The sequence below is a fragment of the Schistocerca gregaria genome, chromosome X, assembly GCF_023897955.1.
Source record: "Schistocerca gregaria isolate iqSchGreg1 chromosome X, iqSchGreg1.2, whole genome shotgun sequence".
In the NCBI taxonomy this organism is placed as follows: domain Eukaryota; kingdom Metazoa; phylum Arthropoda; class Insecta; order Orthoptera; family Acrididae; genus Schistocerca; species Schistocerca gregaria.
Genome location: NC_064931.1, coordinates 398294323 through 398314157, shown reverse-complemented (window position 1 = coordinate 398314157; position 19835 = coordinate 398294323).

The window sequence follows — 19835 nt, the reverse complement described above, 5'->3', positions numbered from 1 at the left end:
TCATGACGTCACTGCACCAGTGCCTTGCACAAACATTGCCGTGCTGCGGCCTAAGGGCTGTTGATATTATTGACAGCAGTTGCGAGCCACGGGCTACGAGCGGTGAGTAAAGCAGTGTTTAGTGCGGTCTTGGGATTTCTTCATTTTTGTCGTAACATACAAAATGAGCATAGAAACTCAACGCGGTTTGCAGGAGAAGGAGTGCATGCTAAGAAACAGGAAAGTAAAAGAAAATTAATCAGTGATGACTAGAGAACAGCACAGCATGAAGCGAATCTTAAAAGTTCAGTTTGGACCGTGTTAAAGTCTGCTTTGAATTGCGTAGTAAAAACGTTCATTTGGTTTCGCTGTGCAGTGAAATTTACTCTCATAATGAAGGGTCAAGTGGCACTTCACACATTTCTCGCCATCCGTGCGTGTCTAATAAACAAGCGTCTTATGTGGACGAGAAAACGACTTCCTAAACCTACTAGGGAGATAATTTTCGATAAATGCGTGGCTATGTGTGCACATGACATAAGGTCGTACGGAACTATAAGAGATGAAGGTCTTACGGATCATGTTCAGACGTTAATTGACACTGCAAAGACCATTACGTCTCTCATCACAACTGTGTCGCCGTACATGGCAGAAAGTGTTTAAAGACTGTGACATATAATTATGCCTGAGGTAATTCCTCATACAACAAAAGGTGAATACTCAGCAACTACTGACATGTGGACATCCAGTGCGAGAAGGAAACAATTATCTGACATGTACTGTATCCTGTTTCATTGACCGGACTCTGAGATCTCGCATTTTGTTTACAACTTAGTTTCCAGATGAACCAAAAACGGGCGGTAACATTCTACGAGAATTATTTAGACGATTTATGTCTATTGGTATCCATTATTAAAGACATGGTGCACTATACTGATCAAGGTACTAACATTGTCGCTGCACTGCGCGATTATTCACGATTGAATTCTTCCTGCCATATGTTAAATACAGGGCAAGGAAATAATTTTGATGCGGAGTATATATGCGTCAGTTGTCCATACGTTTTGATTGCAGCGAAAGAACGCGTCACTTGCGTAAAGGAGTGTTGTCTTCTTAATGCTCTTGATAGATCACTGAGCCAGTCTAACGATACACGCTGGAATAAGCAGCTGACAATGTAGAATGTATTTTTGCGAAGAGCTCTCTGAGAAGGGAGAAATAGAACGAAATGATTTCATGCTGATGAAACAACTTTTTACGGTACGTATGCTATTCTGTTACTGTAATTCTTGTACGCAATCGTTTATTTTATAGCTTTTAAAACATAAGTGTTTTTGTAGCTCTTCAAAGTGGCGTCCAAGGAATTAGAACTGGAGAAATAACCTACACTGCACCTTCTGCAGACATGGACGATGAGAATGTTAAAGCAATTGCGCCAGGCGCTCCAGGACAGAGAGACTTCGGAAATCGGACTTTTACATAAACGCCTCAGATTATACTTAGATGAAAAGCTATTCGTCCAGGGACACTGTGAGGTGGCAACATTCCTCTGGCCACTATTCGTCATTTAAAAATGATATCTGAAGATAAGAGGCTTAAAGTCATGAAAATGATTTCCCTTTACTGCATCTCCAATCGTCTTTCCTCTTTGTTCTCGCTAGTGGGTTTGAACGACCTAGAAATAGTTATCTCAATGTACTCTACTCTTCTGGAAGTTACAAAAATAACATTGAATGTTGTGAAATAGGAGAGACACTCATTCCTACATGTTTCTCCATAACTGGTAACATGTGAATCCTTGGGAATCCATGTTGTCCTAAATGAAAGTTTGAATTTTTGCCGTATATGCACTGAAATATGAATTTTTCTGTCCTCAGGCAAAAAGAAGAGAGGTGTAATGAGGCTGGACATGTATTTCACAGCCCCACCCCATCAAAGGACAAATCTTGTTGAAGCATATAAATTCTGCTACTCCATCCGCTGGATTTCTAGTTGTACATGTTGAAGATGTGAGTGAGACGTTTGGGTAGCCCACACTAGATGTCATTCAACATCTGCACCGAATAGCAGAAATGTATACAAGGATAAATTTTTGAACAGAATTAAATATTTGGGAGATGCAATAAACATTTTGAAGTTTACCGGTGACACTGCAGTTCTGTCAGAGACAGCAAAGAACTCGGAAGGGATTATAAAATACCGCTCAATGGAATTGAATGAAAGGTAATGGAACGTATTCGATTTAAACATAGGAGTACCAACGGATTTTCCATAACGTGTACTACAAAATGGGGGCGTAATATATGACCAACACAAAGATATACTGATTTCGTTAGTTTTCGTTCTCTTTTACGCACAACATACTTTTTAAAGATATATTTATGTCTAAGAAGGGTCCTAAACCTGAAAATATGCATATTACACCTGTTCTGAAAATTCACATCCACTGACAAGACCTAAATTTTAGCGTTTCCTTATACTGAAAAATTTAAAACAATTACAGAATGTGGTAGAAGACATCTCTAAAAATCACAAATATAGTTTTCTCAAAATTTTAAAATATAATGTACAAACGTGCTTAAAATTAATCCGAACGACCTGAATTGCATTTCGCCTGATTAGCATGCAACCCACATAACGCAGCTGTCTAGCAGGTCCTCTATGCGCTCCTTGATACAGTCGTTTGACTATTGAGAATGGTTCCAACAAGTCACCACTAGAAAACACTGCTCTGTATCGCAATAACTCGAGATGTAAAGTAATACCACGATACTAGAAATTTTAGGAAACACCTTACCACAGATAAGACTGTGCTTAAGCTTGTAAGCTCACATTTATTGCAATAAATGACATACCTGAAATGTTACAACTCACATAATTACGTCAGATAGGTAATGCACGTAGTAGCATCACTAGAGCAGAGCACGTGGGAAGACACTGTACGGGTCGTGGCACCATACAGGGCTAGCAAACTACACACGCCAAACACTGAGATTTCCTGTCCAGTAAGTGCTGTCAGCGTGGAATGTGAACGATGAAGCGGGAGTGAACCAAGCAGCTCATACGTCGATTTGCTCAGTAAAGAAACTTACGCACCAGTGTCCAGCTGCGTGCGAACAGAACGTCAACAAATGAGCAAAGTCACAAAAAGTTTCCTCGCATCGCGCTCAATGTAAGAGGAAGTGTCTGGCAAAACTTGATTCACACGACCAGCTGTCGAAGCAAGTGAAGCAGAAGGCTTTGAATAAATGGCATTAACATCCACATGCTGATGTCAATCATGATCATGCCGGTTGCCGTTGCGGTGACGCCCACGCGAGTGACGCGAACTGGAGACAATTGGTGAGTTAAAGTTTCTCTTAACACACACAGCTTGCACATGTCCTTTCTTATTACAAAAATAACACAGTGCTTGACGGGATGGACAAATATCCCGTGGGTGTCCACGATAGCAGTTCGGACATGATTTCAGTTTCTTAGTGGGTGCCTGGTGTGAAATTTGTTTACTTGCGGATAGGAGGGCACGTGTTGTGCCGCGCTAACAGTACACACATTCGGCGTCACGTCGAAGGTGGAAGTAGCCATGTCTAATTAATCTTGTCTGTCTAGCAAGTCCACTACTTCCTTCAAAGACGGGTTTTTATATCTGTGGATTTTTTGGCGGATGCGGTGATCCAACACATTCAGCGCAATAGCGTCTTTAATCGTTACATCCGAATATGAGCGTCCACACTAGTAATTAAAGTCAAAATCAGAAGTTAGTCCCTGAAGGCCCCCTAACCAAGACTGAATAGAACCACGCCTCAGGCGAAAGAATTTGTAGCGTGCAGCTACCACATTTACACCATCACGAAAGTGGGAGTTCAAAGCGTCAATCACTTAATCGTAAGTTTTAGTTTGTGGGCAGGTGGTGGAAAACAATTTCACGAGCAAACGGTACAACAAAATACCCGCATTGGCAATGCTCTGTACCTGGAATGTTGCAAGCTGCCAAGTATGCCTTGTGCTGTGCGATGTTTTCTGGCAAGCCTTAAACGTCAGGACTGAAGGCACGAAATGGCGGCGCCATCAGCGACGGCGCCGGTACAGGCGCAGTTTGTAGTGTGACCACTCAATTTATGGCAGCAAGCAGCTGCGTCATTTACTGAGCCTGAAAACGTACAAGATCGGACAGCGAAGCCTGTTCCTTTAGCGAAGCCAAGGTTTACGCAACGGGCATATCATAAAAAAGCTAAAGTAGTACTGAGCAAAAAAGGAAATGAGAGAAGAGGGAAAAAAAATTTAATTCCTGGTCGTCGCCAAGTTTTGTATCCCGCCTGCAAGGCGGCGCGTGGCTCTGCTCCTGTGAGTAGGAACAGGAAAAGATGAAAATCTCTCGGTACTGTTCTTAAAAGTGGTTTTACTCTGTCACAATATTAACTGAATATACAACTTTGCACTGACGTGCGTAACCGTAGGCCCGTCGTAAGTAGTACATAATCTCAATAGCAAGCGAAGTTCTTTACTGGGAGAACTGATGAGTAAGGAGATTTCGTGTAATGCAGCACCCTCGGCTGTTGACATTGCTCTATTGCTCTAAATTAACGGCGCTGCTCATTATTGTATGAGAAAAGCTATTTATCTCACACTATTGGCCGATGCAACGAACTGAGGAATTGGTTCTTGTATTATTTTGTTGTTGTAAACAGAAATGTCGCTGGTATGACGTTAAACTGCAACCACACACGTAATGACCACAGTATAAGTGCTCCCCAGCCAGCAATAGCAACTTCCTCTCTGGCAGGTGGATGAGTGAGTGGAAGTTGTGAGCTGTAACTGTTACCTTGCCTGCTTGCGAAGGTGGAAGGAAGATAGAGAATGTAAAGCAATGGTCTCATGTGGACGAAACACGACTTAGTAAACCAACTGAGGAGATAACTGTCCATAAATGCGTGGCTATGTGTGAACGAGACCTAAAAGGGTTCAAATGGCTCTGAACACTATGGGACTCAACTGCCGTGGTCATTAGTCCTCTAGAACTTAGAACTAATTAAACCTAACTAACCTAAGGACATCACACACATCAATGTCCCAGGCATGATTCGAACCTTACCGTAGCAGCAGCGCGGCTCCGGACTGGAGCGCCTAGAACCGCACGACCACCGCGGCCGGCGAACGAGATCTAAGGTCGTACGGAACTATAAGAGATGAAGATCTTATGAATCTTGTTCAAACGTTAGTTGACACTGGAAAGGTCATTATATCTCACCCCACAAATGTGTCACAGTACATGGCAGAAAGTGCTAAAAGCCTATGACATATATTTATGCCTGAGGTAATTGCTCATATAACAAAAGTGAATACTCAGCAACTACCGACATGAAGACATCCAGCGCGAGAAGAAACAATTATCTGCCAGGTACTGTCTCCTGTTTCATTGACTGGACTCTCAGATCTAGCATCTTATTTACAACTCAGTTTCCAGATGAACCCAAAATGGGAGGTAACATTCTAAGAAAATTGTTTAGACGAATTATGTCTCTTGGTATCCACCACTGTACTTTGAAAGACATGCAGCATACGACTGATCAAGGTCCAACATTATCGTTGCACTGTATGATTATTCACGATTGAATTGTTCCAGCCAAATGCTAAATACAGGGCTACGAAATAAATTTAATGGGGAGTATATATTCTTCAATTGTCCATAAGTTCATGATCTTTTGACTGTAGCGAAAGAAAGCGTCACTTACGTAAAGAAAATTGGTCTTCTTAATGCTTTTGATACATCACTGAGCCATTCAAACGATACTCGCTGGAATAAGCAGCTGACAATGTTAGAATGTCTTTGTGCAAGAACCTCTGTGAGAGGGAGAAATAGCTCAAAACGAAGGAACCGATAATACGTTGATGAAAGTACTTTTTACGTTATGTATGCTATTCGATAATGTAATTCTTATATGCAATCGTTTATTTTATAGATTTTAAAACATAAAGGTTTTTGTAGCTCTTCAAAGCGGCGTCCAAGGAATTAAAACGCTCGAATCACCTACACTGCACCTTCTGTAGACATGGACAATGACAATGTTGGAACAGAGCGTTCTTGCTTTGCAAATCACAGCTTGCAACCATGTAGGCCATAATAAGAGTATTGACTGGGTATGTAGTAACTCGCCCACCAACGCCTTTCTGCTGTGCCGTCGTTATGGCGGTGCCAGCCCCTTTCCTGGAGCACAAGGTGAGAATCTGCCAGTGGCATTGCTGCATCTGACGTATTGGTGTTTGGTCGGCTCTGAGCTTGCCCAGTCCCAAGGTCTTTTGCAACAGCCATCGCAACATCAAAATTTTACACGGTAGCGTGGTAGCGCTGCAGATCGAATAACTGATTAGAAGATACTGACTCGATCCGGGGAAAACAAGAAACTTACGGCATATCTTCATTTGATAGGGCGTATTCAGAGGAATCATGGAACTGTCAATTTGGTAGTGGAAATAAGTGTATATATGTGGGTTTTGGGGAGGTTGGAGTTGTTAAATCTTTAGTTAGCAGGTTCAAACTGATGTACTTGTATTAGCCGTGCAGCGCTGAAGAGGCTTGCACAAACTAAACTAGCTTGGGCAGCTACATCACTCCAGTCTTCAGGCTGATGATAGGTAAAAATAACGTTCATATTTACACATGCTCAGAACACAGTCTGAGTTTACTTACCACATGCCACACATGAAAACAGAACTGAAAAGCTGCTAAAAGGTGCACTGTCTCGACGTGATACTCGCAGGGGGGGGGGGGGGGGGGGGGAGGGAATAGAACAATTAGAGCACTGACCCACTGTATACTGATGCTGTGTATCGACGAAACTGCAAATCTCAGGTTGTCGAGAGTCCCTGAAATTTAGACGTGACACACACTTCTGGCATCAAAATGTGGAGATCCAGGATGGATGACCTCTACATGTGGAGGTTTGGAGTTGAGGTGGTTGATTGTTGTCTGGTCGATGGCTGCTCATAAGAAATTCATTATTACTCATACGTTTTACTAAAGAACAAACTAGAACATTCTGTGGTGCAACGTCCTCCATAGTGTGTGCTGAAGACAGCGATTGTTAAGGAACTGACGCAACAGGTGGGCATGGGCTCAAACGAATACCTTGTATAGCAGAAGTCTGGTGGCACCTGGTAGTAGGCCAACAGGCTGGAAGATGCTAAGCTCACAGCACTGATCTTAAAACCAGCAAGGGGGCCCAGAGTTAGTGGAGACCAAGTCCCATGGTGGCTGCTTGCAGCCTCATGTCTCCTTGTGGATCGGCAACACCTCTCCTCTTAAATAGTTGCTACCAGGCAGATACACGTTTGACTGATAATAATGGTAATTTATGTTGGGACAGAGCTCACTTTCTTTGCGTATCACAACTTGCAAACCATGTAGACGATAAGCAGTCTGGTGATTGTATGTGTAGTTACTGGCCTACCAACGCCTTTCTGCTGTGTCGTCGTTATTTCGGTGCCAGCCATTTTCCTGGAGCAAAATATAAAATCCGCCAGAGGCATTTCTGCATCTGACGTAATGGTGTTTGTTCGCCGCTGTGCTGGCCCACTCCCAAGAGGTTTTGCAACAGTCATGGCAACATCACAATTTTACTCAGTAGTGCCGAAAAATAGTGGTGGCACTGCAGATCGAATAACTGAGAAGAAGATACTGAGTCGAACTGGGGAAAACAAGAAATTTATAGCACGACTTGGCTTAATAGGGCATAAACTGATGCATCAGTTTTTGTCAGTTTGGTAATGGAGAGACACGTTTATATGTGGGTGTTAGGCGTGAGGGAAGGGGGGGGGGGGGGGGTTGATGCACATTGCATTAGCTGTGCAGCGCTGAAAACGCTTCAACAGAATAGACAAGCTTGGACAGCTGCATCAAACCAGTCTTTAAAACTGAAGACCACAACAACAACATTGTAGAAGTGTCGGGAGGTAGAGGCAGGCTTCTGGTCCACAATTTTGCAAGTTCTTTACTGGGTGAACTGCTGATTAAGGTAGATCACGACTGATTCAACACCCTCGGCTGTTGACACGGCAAAAGACGTTTCTATATTGCATTAAGTCAACGGCACTGCCCATTCTCGTATGAGAAAAGCTATTAATATTACAGTGTTGACCGATGCAACAAACTCAAGTAGCGGTTCTTGTATTATTTTGTTGTATTAAACAGAAGTGTCTCTGGTATGACGTTAAACTGTAACCACAGGTGGAATGACCACTGTATGAGCAACAATAGCAGCAATCTCTCTGGAAGGTGGATGAGCGAGTGGTAGTCGTGATCTGTAACTGTTACTTTGCCTGCTTGCGAATGTTAAAGGAAGATAGAGAATGTAAAGTCGTGATCACCTACCACTTACCAGCAGGTAGTCATCTCAGTAATGTCAATTCAAATTATCCGAGCAGTGCTTGTTGATTCCTGTTGTGATTTTTTATTTCTCCAGGTTGGTGTTCGAGAGAACCGTAAAGTTACAGATGTTGCTCCAACGTAATTTTCATAAGCCAAGTGCATAATGTGATCGGTTCAAATGGTTCAAATGGCTCTGAACAATATTGCACTTAATTTCTGAGGTCATCAGTCCTCTAGAAGAGGTTAAGTCAGCTCAGTGATGTGTCTGCCTGTGGGAATTGATGCAGCCACTGCTGGAGTGACGTCGCAGATGGCTTGTATGATGACAATCGGTCGGTGAGGACCGACTGAGTGTGGGCTCTGGTTGTGCACTTCGCAGCAGAGGTGGGCATCCAGGTGCGGCCCGTCCAGGACCGTGGCCATGACAGCCGTGCGAGCCTTGCCTCGCGCTGCCGGTTCAGGTGGCAGCCGCACCGAGGTCCGACGGACGGCACAGTGCAGAGTCGTGTGGCTGCACTCAGCTACAGCAGTCTCGGGCTGAGCGAGTCCCTGACGTCACCCCAAGGACCGAGCAGTGCTGTTGCGAAAGCACTTGCAGACAACGGGTTCAGCAGAGTAGCGCATGGAGACGCAGCCCACGGGCCACGGCCACACTGCTCCGCACTGAGCGAGACCGTGACGTCACTGCACCAGTGCCTTGCGCAAGCACTGGTGTGCTGCGGCCTACGGGCTGTTGGTAGCACTGACCGCACTTGTGACCTAGGGGCTACGAGCGGTGAGCAGAGCAGTGTGTAGTGGAGTGGTGGGATTCCTTCAATTTCTTTGTAATGCAAAAATGAGAGCGGGAAATTAAACGTGGTTTGCAGAAGGAGGAGCACATGTCAAGAATAAGGGATGAAAAGAAAAAGTAAGCAGTGCTGAGCACAGAACCACACAGCCTGAAGCGAATCTTAAAAGTTCAGGTTGGACTGTGTTAAGGCCTATTGTGGATGGCGTTAGGAAAGCAATTATCTGACAGGTACTGTCTCCTGTTTCATTGACTTTCAGATCTCGCATTTTATTTACAACTCAGTTTCCAGACGAACCAAAAACGGGCGGTAATATTCTAAGAGAACTGTTTGGATGATTTATGGCTCTTGGTATCTACCACTCTCCTTTGAAAGACATGCAGCACACGACTGATCAAGGTACCAAAATTGTCGTTGCACTGCGCCATATATTCACGATTGAATTGTTCATCCCATATGTCAAATATAGGACTACGAAATAATTTTAATGATGAGTACATATGCATCAATTGGCCATACGTTCCTGGTGTTTTGATTGCGGCGAAAGAACGCGTCACTTACGTAAATAAAGTGGTCTTCTTAATGCTCTTGATAGATAAATGAACCAGTCTAACGATAGTCACTGGAATAATCAGCTGACAATATTGGAATGTCTTTGTCCGAAAAGCTCTCTGAGAAGGGAGCTGTACCGAGCTATTGAGCGTCTCTCCTGCAGAGTCTTCCACTGGAGTTTATCTATCATCTCCGTAACGGTTTCGCGATTACTAAATGATCGTGTAACGAAGTGCGCTGCTCTCCGTTTGATCCTCTCTCTCTCTCTTCTATCAACCCTGTCTGGGACGGATCCCTCATTGGTGAGCAGTATTCAAGCCGTGGGGGTACAAGTGTACTGTAACCTACATCCTTTGTTTCCGAAACGCATTTCCTTAGGATTCTTCCAATGAATCTCAGTCTGGCATCCACTTTACAGACGATCAACTTTATATGATCATTCCTACTCCCAGATAATTCACGGAATTAACTGCTTCCAGTTGCTGACCTGCTATTTTGTAGCTAAGTGATAAGGGATCTATCTTCCTATGTATTCGCAGCACATTACACTTGTCTGGATTGAAATTCAGTTTCCATTCCCTGCACCATGCGTCAATTCGCTGCAGAACCTCCAGCATTTCAGTACAATTTTCCATTGTTACAACCTCTCGATAGGCCACAGCATCATCCGCAAAAGCCTCAGTGTACTTCCGATGTTATCCACAAGGTCATTTAGGTATATTGTGAATAGCAACGGTCCTACGACACTCCCCTGCGGCACAACTGAAATCAATCTTATTTCGGAAGACTTCTCTCTATTGAGAATTACATGTTGCGTTCTGTTATCTAGGAACTCTCCAATCCAATCACACAATTGGTCTGATAGTCTATATGCTCTTACTTTGTTCACTAAAGGACTGGGGGGAACGCCATACGGAAGTCAAAAAACACGGCATCTACGTGGGAACCAGTGTCTATGGCCCTCTGAGCTTCGTGGACGAATAGCGCTAGCTCGGTTTCACACGATCGTCTTTTTTCGAAACCCATTCTGATTCCTGCACAGTAGATTTCTAGTCTCTAGAAAAGTCATTATACTCTAATATGATACGTGTTCCAAAATTCTACAACTGATCCACGTTAGAGATCTAGGTCTATAGTTCTGCACATCTGTTCGACATCCCTTCTTGAAAACGGGGATGACCTGTGCCCTTTTCCAATTCTTTGGAACGGTACGCTCTTCTAGAGACCTACGGTACACCGCTGCAAGAAGGGGGGCACGTTCCTTCGCGTACTCTGTGTAAACTCGAACTGGTATCCCATCAGGTCCAGTGGCCTTTCCTCTTTTGAGCGATTTTAATTGTTTCTCTATCCCTCGGTCGTCTATTTCGATATCTACCATTTTGTCATCTGCGCTACAATCTGGAGAAGGAACTACAGTGCAGTCATCCTATGTGAAACAGCTTCGGAAAAAGACATTTAGTATTTCGGCCTTTAGTCTGTCATCCTCTGTTTCAGTACTATCTTGATCACAGAGTGTCAGGACAAAATTTGATTTGATCCAACTACCGCTTTGACATAACACCAAAATTTATTACGATTTTCTGCCAAGTCAATACATAGAACTTCACTTTCGAATTCATTGAACGCTTCTAGCATATTGCCCTCCTCACACTACATTTCGCTTCGCGTAATTTTTGTTTGTCTGCAAGGCTTAGGCTATGTTTATGTTTGCTGTGAAGTTCCCTTTGCTTCCGCAGCGCTTTTCTAACTTGGTTGCTGTACCACGATTGCATTTTCCATCTCTTGCGATCTTGCTTTGCACATACTCATCCAATGCATATAGTACGATGATTTGAAACTTTGCCCACTGATCCTGAACACTATCTGTACTAGAGACAAAACTTTTATGTTGAGCCGTCAAGTACTCTGAAATCGGCTTTTTGTCACCTTTGCTAAAAAGAAAAATCTTCCTGCCTTTTTTAATATTTATATTTTCGTCTGAAATTATCGATGCAGTAACTTCATTATGATCACTGATTCCCTGTTCTGCGTTAACTGTTTCAAATAGTTCGGGTCTGATACGTTATCGCTACGAGTCGGTTCTCTGTTTAACTGCTAAAGGTAGTTTTCAGATAATGCACATAAAAAAATCTCACTGGATTCTTTGTCTCTGCACCCGTTATGAACTTTTGAGTCTCCCAGTCTATATCCGTAAAATTAAAATTTCCTACCAGAACTATAACATGGAAATATTTTCCAAATTTTCCGTCAGGTGCTCTGCCACAACAGCTGCTGAGCCAGGGGGCCTATAGAGAGCACAATGTGGGAATCTGCCAGTGGCATTGCTGCATCTGACGTAATGGTCGGCGCTGAGCTGGCGCCGCGCTGGCCCACTCCCAAAATCATTTGAAATATCCATGGCAATGTCATAATTTTTCTCCGTAGCGCCGAAAAATAGTGGTGGCACTCCAGATCGAATAACTGATAAGAACATACTGAGTCGAACTGGGGAAAACAAGAAATTTATTAATCAAAATATCCACGGGTGTACTGCCGGTCTATAGTGTCCAACGGGCACAATATTTCGGCGATCAAACATGTCGTATATTGGTCAGACGATGCGTACCGTCGAGGATCGATGCCGTGAACACCAGAGGCACACTCGACTGATGTATCCGAGCAAGTCGGCGGTCGCTGAACATTGTTTGTCGGAAAATCACGATATGGAGTATGACCGCACGAGGATTCTGGTACAGACGTCGAGATACTGGGACAGCGTTGTTAGAGAGGCCATCGAAATTCGCACCAATGACGACCTCATAAACCGTGACTGTGGCTATAATCTTAGCAAGGCTTGGGAACCAGCGATTGGGTTAATCAAGAGTAAATCGAGCAAACGTATAGTTGTGACGACCACGGCGGACAGAGCCATCACACCGACGTCATCTCAGACGCCGTCGCAATCTGTTCCACCGCGCTACCATGGCGCGGGGCGCGGACGGAGGAGGGAGCGAGCCGCGGGCGCCATAGCGTACGGAGCAGCCATAGCGTACGGATCTCCGTGCCGGCGCGTTCACAAGAGCTCAGTCCGTCATTTCACCTGATGATGGCGACATGTTTGATCGCCGAAATATTTTGCCCGTTGGACACTATAGACCGGCAGTACACCCGTGGATATTTTGATTATCAAATACGCCAGGAGAAACTCAAGAATCACAAGAAATTTATTGCACGACTTCGTTCCATAGGGCATATCCTAAGGCATCAAGGACTTGTCAGTTTGGTAATGGAGAAAAGTGTGTAGGCGTGGGTGTTGGGGGAGGGGGGGGGAGGTGCTAAATTTGTAGAGGGAGAAAAAGTCTTGAATACAATGAGTAGGTTCAAACTTACGTACATTGCGTTAGCTGTGCAGCGCCGAAGAGGCTTGCACAGAATAGACTAGCTTGGGCAGCTGCATCAAACCAGTCTTCAGACTGAAGATCACAACAACAACATTGGGGAAGGAGACGGGAGGGAAAGGTAAGTTTCTTGTTCATAATTTTTCAAAGTTCTTTACAGGGAGAACTCATAAGTAAGGTAGACCTTGTGTGATCCAGCATATTCGGCTGTTGACATGGCAAAATACGTTTCTACACTACATTAAATTAAAGGCGCTGCTCATTTCCGTATGAGAAAAGCTATTTAGCTCACACTATTGGCCGATACAGCGGACTGAAGTAGCGGTTCTTGTTTATTTCGTTTTTGTAAACAGAAATGTCTCTGGTATAACGTTAAACTGCAGACACACATAGAGTGACCACAATATAAGTGGTCCCATCCAACAATAGCAACAACCTCTCTGGTAGGTGGATGAGCGAGTGGAACTTATTAGTCACCAAAGTAATGTCAATTGAAATTACCGAGCAGTACTTGATGATTCCTGTTGTGATTTCCTATTACTCCAGGTTGGTGTTCGGGAGAAACGCAAAGTTACAGATGTGCCTCCAATACGAATAGCTGAACACTAACCTGATAAAGACATTAATACAAAGGGATATGTTTAGTGTGTTAATTTAATACATCTGAAAGTTATTAATTTAAATACACTTAAATATATTCATGGTTCAAACAGGAAGGCATCTCCTAGCTTGTCGCAGAAAAAATGTGAAGGCTTCTCTGTTCTTTATTATCATAGAAAGTATTAAATGTACTTATTAACATTTTTGGACTCTCTGGTAAACACATATTCCATAAACATAAAGAAAGAAAAATTTTCTTGGTGTCTTACGTTTGTCTACGATACATTTGACTACGATACTGACTGTCACATGAGTACTCATTCAAGACGTGTGCAACAAAATTACGAGATTGGTGTATACAAGAAGAAACAAGACACTATTTGACATGTTTTATATAAACAGTTTGGCAAAACATTTACATTGCTACGGGAGATATTTGTAGAAGATACACTAACTAAAAGTTTGAGAGGTATCAATGTTCTGAGGATAAGAGATTAAGTCAGTTCAGTGACGTGTCTGCCGTGGGAATTGATGAAGCTACTGCAGGAGTGACGTCGCAGTTGGCTTGTATGCTGTCAATCGGTCGGAGACGACCGATTCAGTGCGAGCTCTGGTTGAGCACTTCGCAGCAAGGGTGATCAACGAGGCGATGCCCGTCCAGGACCGTAGCCACGACAGCCGTGCGAGCCCTGCTGCGCGCTGCCGGTTCAGCCAGGGCAGCGGCATCCAGGTCCGAGGGGAGAGGCGTGCGAAGCGTGAAACGTCCCCTTAGAAAAGTATGTAAATGATTGTGCTGGTAAAGCCTTTACGTTATTTGATTTTGCAACAGCTGAGCAAAACTGAACATACTCTGACATTTCTCTCTTTACTTATTCTGATTGCTGTTTCTGTTAATTTGTTGTGTGTTGCTGCATTACCTCGCCCCTTAGTATATACACTCCTGGAAATTGAAATAAGAATACCGTGAATTCATTGTCCCAGGAAGGGGAAACATTATTGACACATGCCTGGGGTCAGATACATCACATGATCACACTGACAGAACCACAGGCACATAGACACAGGAAACAGAGCATGCACAATGTCGGCACTAGTACAGTGTATATCCACCTTTCGCAGCAGTGCAGGCTGCTATTCTCCCATGGAGACGATCGTAGAGATGCTGGATGTAGTCCTGTGGAACGGCTTGCTATGCCATTTCCACCTGGCGCCTCAGTTGGACCAGCGTTCGTGCTGGACGTGCAGACCGCGTGAGACGACGCTTCATCCAGTCCCAAACATGCTCAATGGGGGACAGATCCGGAGATCTTGCTGGCCAGGGTAGTTGACTTACACCTTCTAGAGCACGTTGGGTGGCACGGGATACATGCGGACGTGCATTGTCCTGTTGGAACAGCAAGTTCCCTTGCCGGTCTAGGAATGGTAGAACGATGGGTTCGATGACGGTTTGGATGTACCGTGCACTATTCAGTGTCCCCTAGACGATCACCGGAGGTGTACGGCCAGTGTAGGAGATCGCTCCCCACACCATGATGCCGGGTGTTGGCCCTGTGTGCCTCGGTCGTATGCAGTCCTGATTGTGGCGCTCACCTGCACGGCGCCAAACACGCATACGACCATCATTGGCACCAAGGCAGAAGCGACTCTCATCGCTGAAGACAACATGTCTCCATTCGTCCCTCCATTCACGCCTGTCGCGACACCACTGGAGGCGGGCTGCACGATGTTGGGGCGTGAGCGGAAGACGGCCTAACGGTGTGTGGGACCGTAGCCCAGCTTCATGGAGACGGTTGCGAATGGTCCTCGCCGATACCCCAGGAGCAACAGTGTCCCTAATTTGCTGGGAAGTGGCGGTGCGGTCCCCTACGGCACTGCGTAGGATCCTACGGTCTTGGCGTGCATCCGTGCGTCGCTGCGGTCCGGTCCCAGGTCGACGGGCACGTGCACCTCCGCCGACTCCTGGCGACAACATCGATGTACTGTGGAGACCTCACGCCCCACGTGTTGAGCAATTCGGCGGTACGTCCACCCGGGCTCCCGCGTGCCCACTATACGCCCTCGCTCAAAGTCCGTCAACTGCACATACGGTTCACGTCCACGCTGTCGCGGCATGCTACCAGTGTTAAAGACTGCGATGGAGCTCCGTATGCCACGGCAAATTGGCTGACACTGACGGCGGCGGTGCACAAATGCTGCGCAGCTAGCGCCATTCGACGGCCAACACCGCGATTCCTGGTGTGTCCGCTGTGCCGTGCGTGTGATCATTGCTTGTACAGCCCTCTCGCCGTGTCCGGAGCAAGTATGGTGGGTGTGACACACCTGTGTCAATGTGTTCTTTTTTCCATTTCCAGGAGTGTATGTCTGAGCTCAGTAGATTTAAGTTAGCTTAAGAGGAGGTAGACTATATAAGAAACTAACTATGAAGAATAGGGAAAGAATGCATTGAGAAGTTATATGAAAAAGATTTGGGCAAAAATGAGTATTATAAAATGTGAAATATTTTTTTATAGAGGATACGAACAAAACAGTAGGGCTTAGGGACAACAGGGTTAGGTAGTTTTATTTTTTTTTATTTTTTTTTTATTTTTTTTTTGTAGGAGCAAATGTTGAAATAAGAGGTCTATGGAATGCGTTTTGGGTTGGACTGCAGTTGCAGACGTCTCACGGAAAACAAACCCTGTCCTTTTCTTTTGTGTTATTCCTACTATGTGTCTGTGTACCCTTGTGTATTTGTGTTCTTCCTGTCTTTATATGTTTATCTGATAAGAAATATGTTTTAGAGTTTTTTAATACTATGCTATTTACTTTGTAAAGATGTTTAGATGTTATAAATTCTGTTCTGTTTCAATGCTCATGTGTGAAATTAATGTTTCGGAAACTATTCCCATTATTTTATTTATTTACTTATGACATAATGCCTGTAACACTGATGTATATTTGCCGGCCTCGGTGGTCTAGCGGTTCTAGGCGCTCAGTCCGGAACCGCGCGACTGCTGCGGTCGCAGGTTCGAATCCTGCTTAAGGCATGGATGTGTGTGATGTCCTTAGGTTAGTTAGGTTTAAGCAGTTCTAAGTTCTAGGGGACTGATGACCACAGTTGTAAAGTCCCATAGTGCTCAGGGCCATTTGAACCGTTTGAACTCATGTATATTTTTATTTCTATTCTTTTGTAAACCCGTATTACTACAAATGTTACCTGTATTGTTCAGTTCTATAATGATGTATTTTGTACCTTTGTAATTGTATTCTCAAGTTATAAAATTGTAATTGACACCAGTTCATCAAATTAAGTAACTTCTAAGCATTAATTTCACTGCACACATATCTCTTGGTCACAGTATATGCACAATATGTGATACGTTGGGACTGTTAGTGTTTGCACGTGTGTTAATAATTCAGCGAGGTACTGGTTAACAGCATTGCTGGTTCTAAGAACAATTAAAAAAAACTTTGTGACTGCACAAGTGGTTGTTTATAGACTTGATATATAGTAAAAGACTCTTCGATGGTGATTGTGCATCTGCACAGTCGCAACAGATGGCTGCTGGCCGTCTTTACAAGAACTAGAGTGGGTCTGCATCTTTGATGGCCAACCAATACCATTATCTCTACAAAGACTACAGTGGGTTTGCTGTGTTGTGGCCTATTACCTGTCTGCATGTCAAGAGTCAGCACAGTCTTCCCGTTGGAAGGAAGAGAAAGAATTCGAACCTGCGATCATAGCGGTCCCTCGGTTCCAGACTGTAGCGCCTAGAACCGCACGGCCACTCCGGCCGGCTGTAGAGTTTCGTCAGGACTGGCTCTCCTAAGGCCGTCAGTAGTTCTAATAGAATTTTGTCTACTCACGGCCCCCTGTTTCGACTCAGGTTTTTTAGTGCTCTGTCAAACTCTTCACGCAGTATCATAAACGTATTTCATCTTCATCTACATTCCCTTCCATTTCCATAATATTGTCCTCAAGTACATCTCCCTTGTACAGACCCTCTAAATACTCTTTCCACCTTTATGCTTTCCCTTCTTTGCTTAGAACTGGGTTTCCACTTAAGCTCTTGATATTCATACAAGTGGTCCCTTTTCTCCAAAGGTCTCATCAATTTTACTGTACGCAGTATCCTAGTGAGATAAGCCTCTACATCCTTACATTTGTCCTGTAGTCAGTTTGCACTTCCTGTCGATCTCATTCTTGAGACGTTTGTATTCCTTTTTGCCTGCTTCATTCACTGCATTTTTATATTTTTTCCTTTCATCAATTAAATTCAATATTTCTTCTTTTACCCAAGAATTTCTACTAGCCTTCGTCTTTTGACCTACTTGATCCTCTGCTGCCTTCACTACTTCATCCCTCAGAACTACCCATTCTTCTTCTACTGTATTTCTTTCTCCCATTCCTGTCAATTGTTCCCTTATGCTCTCCCTCGGAATAACAGTTGAATGGAATAGATAGTGCCCTGGAAAAGGATTATGAGATAACCCTCGATGGAACTAAATGAAAGGTAATGTAACCTATTCGAATCAAACCTAGCAGTACCAACGGATTTTCAATGACGTGTACTACAAAAGGGTGGCGTGATATATGACCACACAGAGAAATACGGATTTCGTTAATTTTCGTTGTCTTTTACGCACAACATGCTTTTTAAAGATATATTTGTGTGTAGGAATCGTCGTAAACCTGGAAATATGAATGTGACACCTGTTGTGAAAATTCATATCCACTGACAAGACCTAAATTTTTGCTTCAAGTTTTAGTGAAAAATTAAAAACAATTATGTAATCTTGTAGAAGAAATCATTGAAAATCACAAATACATTTATGTCAAAATTTAAAAATATAATGTACATGACTACATTACTGTATTCTGGAAAGGTAAGCGTAAAGAACCCCATCCCTCTCCCTTGGTATTGCGAGGGTTAAATCAGGTAGTGTCAAGGGAATCAGATTACGAAATAAGACAATAAAAGGATTACTGGCAGCAAAATAACTGATGATGACAGAAGTAGAAAGGATATAAAATGAAGACTGACTATAACAAGAGAAGTATTAATGAAAAAGAGGGATTTGCTAACATCGATTATAAATTTAAGTTTTAGGAAGTATTTCTTGGTGGTATTTTTAATGGTTGCTGCGCCAGGCGAGTGTAAAACTGAATGAACGCAATGGTAATTGCTGAACGCAAAAGTATAGATTTGACGCTGTCTGACTACCCCCTGAACCATATCTTAGGAACTCTTAACGGTGATATTATTTCCTTCTTCTTGCTCTTTAACATTTAAATTACACCATAAAAATTAATGGATGATTAAGGGAACTAGTAACTACTAAATATTAATGTTGTTTCTGCTTATACATTTATTGTGGGTTAAAATACCCTTTATTTATTACAAATGTTTCTATATCGATGTGCAGTGGAGATAAAGAGATAAAAATGAATTTTCTGACTAATATTATTGATCAACTGCTCCGAAACTGCAACTATTTATGGCTACGCGATTTAATAAAAATAACGTGAGATGATTGATATCATCTACGTCCCAAACACTAGAAGACACTACTTTCAAAGATGATCTACAGTGGTGTGCAACCTCACTGGAATTGAAACTTACGTAATCACAGCTGTTTAGCTTTACAGCCCTAATAAGTCGAAGCAATTAACAATATGACCAAATGTACTGCATCCCATGCGTTAGATAAAGACTCAACGTGTGTATACACAGGAGAAGTAATCTCAATCTGTGAACGCTGCGTACTTAACGACGATTCCCTACCCGGAAGCGAAGTTCAGAATCGTATAAGTTAGCAACACCTTCGGTCACCTAAAGCAACTTCCCAATGCCTTGTGGCACTATATCATGCAAATTAAGCCTTAGTGATTTTGTCCGCATTTGTTCTGTCATGATCAACGAACCCTGCGACAGTATTTCACTGGTGTCAGCTTCCTCCACATTGAACATTATTCCCCTGAGCTCCACAGCGCTTCACCGAACGTCAGTTTTGGCGTGATGCTTGATGAGAAACTCTAGCCCAGGGATTGCACAGCAGCCTTGGCCTGCATCATGCATTACACTGCAAGTGTCGTCCCTTTTGGCAATCTCCTGATCCAGTGGCACAAGTCTTGTCGGCCCGATCATGACCTAACAAACACATTTCCTCTTTCTTCTTTTCCCACGTTCTCAG